The 6,000-nt window shown below is 44.9% G+C and overlaps 1 protein-coding gene across 1 annotated transcript in view; it reads left to right on the forward strand.

The window, feature by feature from the left end:
- LOC116507789 (autism susceptibility gene 2 protein-like) overlaps positions 1–6,000 on the forward strand; it is a 497,199-nt gene that overhangs the window by 246,872 nt on the left and 244,327 nt on the right. The window lies entirely within an intron of this gene.

Here is a 6,000-nt window from a genome sequence, read left to right on the forward strand (position 1 = left end):
CCTTGTCTAGTGGTGCGTTCCTACAGGTTCAGACCGGTTCGGCCAAACCGGAAGTGGTTTGACGGCCTGGGTCGCTGGAACTTGAGAGTCGCTGGTACTTGAGAGACCGCCTGCTGCCAATTACCTCCCACAGACCCATTAGATCTCACAGGGTTGGCCTCCTCCGGGTGCCATCTACCAGCCAATGCCATCTGGCTATTACCCGGGGGAGGGCCTTCTCTGTGGCAGCTCCGGCCCTCTGGAATGAACTCCCCGCAGGGATTCGGACCCTCACCTCTCTCCAGGCCTTCCGAAAAGCCGTCAAAACCTGGCTTTGCCGGCAGGCCTGGGGGTGATGAGTTCCCTCCCCTCTCGACATGTATGGTTGTGCGACTGTTGTCTACTTTTATTATTTGTATTTTGTCTTTTATGTTCCCCTTTTTTCCCCCCTTGAATTGTTCGCTGCCCTGAGTCCTCCCGGAGAAGGGCGGCATACAAATAATAAAATACAAATACAAATACAAACTGGCAGCAACCCAGGCCTGCCACACCTGAACTGATCCTTCGAATGGCGCTGTAGGTGCTGCCATCTTGTTTTTTGCTTCTACACAAGGGCAAGTTAATTTTTATTGTATTGCTCATGTGTGCACAGTGCACATCAAGTGTGTGTGCAAGTGGCATGCCTACGAGGTAACCGGCAATAGTGACTGCCAGAACCCACCCACCCCCCGGTCTTGTACCTTCATAAAGTACATGCCAGTTTCCAAGCACCTAAATTTTGATCATGTAACCATGGGAATGCTGCAACAGTCATAAAATGTGAAAAAAAAATCCCATAAGTCACTTTTTTCAGCTCATTTCTAACTTCGAACCATCACCAAACGAATGGTTATAAGTTGAGGACTATCTGTAGTGGTTCAATGCATCAGTCTAAAAATTGGGAGATTAAGAGTTCTAGTCCTGCCTTAGGCAGGAAGCCGGCTTCATGGGTTTAGAATAGTCCCTTTCTCTCAGCTCGTTTCATTTATAAAGGATGTTAACTTTATTTCCATGGCTCTGTCATGGTTTGAGAAAGTTTAGACTAAAATGAGCTATAACAGCTGGGTTTGGTTATAAAAATCACTGTTGCAAAAGGACCCCCAAGGACACTCTCACCCATTGCTCCCCAAATCTCTAAGCCCACCTACTGCTTATGTTGCCTTATGGGGAAAGTGCCTAAGTTTGCGTTACCAGTGACTAATAGTGGTTATATTTGGATTGCTTGTTCTATATTGCCTTTGAGATGGCTTTCTTGTTTTATTCTGTTTTTCTTGTTTTATTACCGTGAACCATCTGGAATTGGGGGGAAAGAAGGCAGTATATAAATGGTGCAATAATGAACAAGCAAATAAATGTTAGCTAGCAAAGGCAAGAGAAACAGGATGGCACAGTATGATGCCCCAGAGAAAGCCACCGAGAGAGTGGCAATCACAACCTTACTATCCGTCTGCTATTTTAAAGCACTAAACCAGAACAGATCACTGCTTGTAAGTATTATTCGGCCACGCTTTAATTTATGCAGAATTTAAAAGTATTTTTGGTCTTAGTGTAGGCAGAATGCTGTGGGCTAAGCAGAGCACCTAATGGTAGAGGTCTGGGGTGAAATTCAGCAGGTTTTGACAGGTTCTGGAGAACCGGCAGCGGAAATTTTGAGTAGATTGGAGAACTGGCAAATACCACCTCTGGCTGGCCCCAGGGTGCGGAGAGAATGGATATTTTGCAGCATCCTTCCCCCAGGAGTGGGGAGGGAATGGAGATTTTGCAGTATGCTTCCGCTGGAGTGTGGAAGGAATGGAGATTTTGCAGTATCCTTCCCCTGGAGTGGGGAGGGAATGGAGATTTTGCAGTATCCTTCCACATCAGGAGTGGGGAGGGAATGGAGATTTTGCTGTATCCTTCCCCTGGAGTGGGGAGGGAATGGAGATTTTGCAGTATCCTTCCACATCAGGAGTGGGGAGGGAATGGAGATTTTGCTGTATCCTTCCCCTGGAGTGGGGAGGGAATGGAGATTTTGCAGTATCCTTCCCCTGGAGTGGGGACGGAATGGAGATTTTGCAGTATCCTTCCCCATCAGGAGTGGGGAGGGAATGGAGATTTTGCAGTATCCTTCCCCTGCCATGCCCACCAAGCCACACCCACAGTACCAGTAGTGAAAAAATTTAAATTTCACCATTTGTTCAGGTAGTCCTTGACTTATAACAGTTTCTTTAGTGACCATTCAAAGTTGGGGAAAAAAGTGACTTACGACCATTTTTCATATTTTTCACAGCATTGCCACCGTCAAAATTCAGATGCTTGGCAAGTGACTCGTACTTGTGACGGTTGTAGCGTTGTGGGGTCACTCGATCCCCTTGTGCAACCTCTTGGCAAGCAAAAATAGGGAAGCCAGATTCACTTCACAACCACGTTAGTAACTTAGCAACTGCCACTTAACAACATTTTCATAAAATGGGGCTAAACGCATTTAACAAATGTCTCACATAGCGACAGAAATTTTGAGCTCCATTGTGGTCGTAAGTCAGGGAGCAAAGCTCTCTCACGCACCTCCGATAGCCTCTGGCTGTGAGTCGTTCAGCGAGTGAAGTTAGCAGGGCAGTAACTAAGGGAAGAAAAAGCGGCTGTCGTCACTGCCCTCTTCCCAAGCGCATCCCATTGCCTTGCAAGTTCGTTTGTGGGGCATGTGACTGAGTGGGCGTGGGGCATGAGTGATGTCACGGTGCCCATGCCCACTCAGTCACATGACTTTGCCCCCACCTAGCCACGCCCACCGAACTGGTAGCAAACATTTTTGAATCCCACCACTGGAGTGCAGTTGTGGTCTTCCATATATTTCAGAAGCATCAGCAAAAATCACAGAGTCTGCCAAAGCCCGTTGCAAGACTGTGAAGCCTTTGAAGCCCTCCATTCATTGCTTTGATTCATGGATCGACTTCAAAGGAGAGATTCGGCTGAAGCTTCCTCAATTGAAACTCCTTTGTGACTCTCATCGCAGCCTTCCCAACATTACAAGTTCAGAAGACACAACATGAGAAGCCGGTCGGAAAAAAAACAAACAAAACAGGAGCCTGATTTTTAGAAGAAGGCGACTTTTTTTTTTTTTTTGAGAAATCACAAGACAGCTTTAGGCTGAGTGTCAATGAGATCAGAGGTATCACAAGATCTTCTGATGTCCATCTTCTCCCAGGCCTTGGAAATGAGATGTTAGGTGAGCCTGTAAGTTGATTTGTTAATAGTTGTTGGTTTTTGTTTTACAGGCTGTAAGATGGAATGATATTTTTGGACCTCTGGCACCTGATACTGTATATTGATTGGCTGTGGCTGCATTTTACTTCCAGTTAATTGAGATGTTCCATTGTTTTCTGGTTTTAGTTTTTTGTTTGCTGCTTAGAGTCGATAGATAGATAGATAGATAGATAGATAGATAGATAGATAGGATGGATGGATGGATGGATGGATGGATGGATGGATGGATGGATGGATGGATGGATGGATGGATGATAGGTAGATAGGTAGGTAGGTAGGTAGGTAGGCAGGCAGGCAGGCAGGCAGGCAGGCAGGCAGGCAGGCAGAGAGATGATAGAGTGGGATGGAATGGAATAGAATGGAATAGAATAGAATAGAATAGAATAGAATTCTTTATTGGCCAAGGAATTTGTTTATGCTCTCAGTGTACATAAAAGGTAAAATATAGCTAGACAAACAGCGTGTGTGTGATAAATAGGAAGATAAGTAGGTAGAGACAGACAGACAGACAGACAGACAGACAGACACAGACACACACACACACACACACAGAGAGAGAGAGAGAGAGAGAGAGAGAGAGAGAGAGAGAGAGAGAGAGGGAGAGAGAGATCTTCTCAAGGTATCTCCCTAGGTAAAAAGAAAATGTTGCTTGTTGTTCATTTCCCATCATAGCCTCCATAAACGGCGAGGGCTGCCTTGTTTCCTCCTCAACTTTACGAGAGAGGAGGGATTCCTCTGCCCCCTTCTTGATAGGCTCATAAGCCGTCTCCCATCTCCAGCATGTTGTCCTTTTTATGTAAACCCATTAAAATGCCATAAACAGCATATAAGTGATGTCACAGCATTTGTTTGATGTGTCTTAGCCTTTAATAAATCAACAGCTGCTCGGTTATAGGAATATAGGAAAGCAAGATCTCTCTTTGCCAGCAGCTGCTGGTAAATGAAAAAGTGGTCATCTGAGGGATTGACTTTTATACGTTTATTACCTGGAAGATGGATGAAATGTTTTCTTTCTTCGAGCCCCCAGTAATGAGAACTACAAGAGGCAAATGGTGGGATTTCTTTTTGGGGGGGGGGGAGAGGGGTTTGCCTGGTGCTGTCATTTCCCCACTTGGACAAGATGGTGGTGGGGGAGAGGAAATAGATATGTGATGATTGTTCCCAAAACCACGTGATTAAGCTTTGGGTCATTGAACATAGAATAGCAGAGTTGGAAGGGACCTTGGAGGTCTTCTAGTCCAGTGGTCTCCAACCTTGGCAACTTTAAGACTTGTGGACTTCAACTCCGAGAGCCAAGCTGGCTGAGGAACTCTGGGAGTTGAAGTCCACAAGTCTTAAAGTTGCCAAGGGTGGAGACCACTGTATCTAGTCCACCTCTTGCTCAAGCAGGAGACACTATCCCATTTCAGACAAATGGCTGTCCAGTCTCGTCTTAAAATCCTCCAGGGATGGAGAGCACCCACAACTTTATTTTATTTATTTATTTATCTAGTTCGTTCAAACATGTGCAAGATAACAGGTGTAAGTATAAACACGGGCATGAGCACATGAAATGAGTACAATAAATGGGAATAGTAGGACAGGGACAGTGGGCAGCTGGTGTGCTTCTGCACACTCCCTTTGCGACCTCTTAGAAATGGGGTGAGGTCCACGGTAGATAGTTTAAGGGTGAAGCTGTGAGGGTTTGAGGATGTAACAACGGAGTCAAGTAGAGCATTCCGGCCCTTAACCGCTCTGTTGCTGAAGTTGTATTTCTGCAATCGAGTTTGGAGGCGGTTTCCCTTGAGTTTGCATCTATTGTTTGCTGTGTATTTATTGTGGTTGAAGCTGAGTCGTCGTTGAAGGTAGGACGTTGTAGCAGGACAATTTTGTGTACTATGCTTAGGTCAGACCGTAGGTGGGATAGTTCGAGTTGTCCAAGCCCAAAATTCAAGCCTGGTGGCCCAAGGTATTTTATTATGAGCAGAGGAGTGGAGGACTCTTCTCGTGAAATACTACGGACCCACTCAATTGTATTAATTCGGGAAGCAAGGCATTCCACGGTTAATTGTCCTCATTTCTTCTTCGTTCAGCCCCTGGTAGATTGGGTTGAGAGCTTCTCTTATAGCACGAAGAAGTGGGTAGGTGCATTAGATCTCGCAGAAGATAATTTTGCATGGAGCAAATTTGTTTTCCAATTATGAGTTGCTTCTCGTCATAACGATCTGATTTTGATGGGGACAACTATCCAAATTGAGCCCAACATTTCTCTTGCTGGATGAGACAGTTGTTTAAGTGAGTTTTGCCCCATTTCTTGCCCCAGTCGGTAAGTGAACCACTGCAGTTATTAAGTTAGTAACATGGTGTTAAGTGATCCGGCTTCCCCATTTGGACTTTGCTTGTCCAAAAGCATGCCAGTTGCCCAGCATCTGCATGTCTGAGTTTTGAAAAACAGCCATAAGGTCACTCTATCAATTCCTTTGTACTTCAAATGGTCAAACGGTCATTAAACAAAACTGTTGTAAGTCGAGGACTACCCATTGTACAGTACTGTGCAAAAGTTGTAGGCAGGTGTGAAAAATGCTGTAAACAAAGATGCTTTCAGAAATATAAATAATGATTGTTTATTTTTGTCAATTTTCAAAATGCAAAGTGAGTGAACAAAAGAAAAATCTAAATCAAATCAAATCAATGTTTGGTGTTACCACCCTGTATGGATGAAAGCATAGAGAATGCAAATTCATTCTCATGTCCCCCCCC

The sequence above is a fragment of the Thamnophis elegans genome, chromosome 4, assembly GCF_009769535.1.
Source record: "Thamnophis elegans isolate rThaEle1 chromosome 4, rThaEle1.pri, whole genome shotgun sequence".
Taxonomy (NCBI): Eukaryota; Metazoa; Chordata; class Lepidosauria; order Squamata; family Colubridae; genus Thamnophis; species Thamnophis elegans.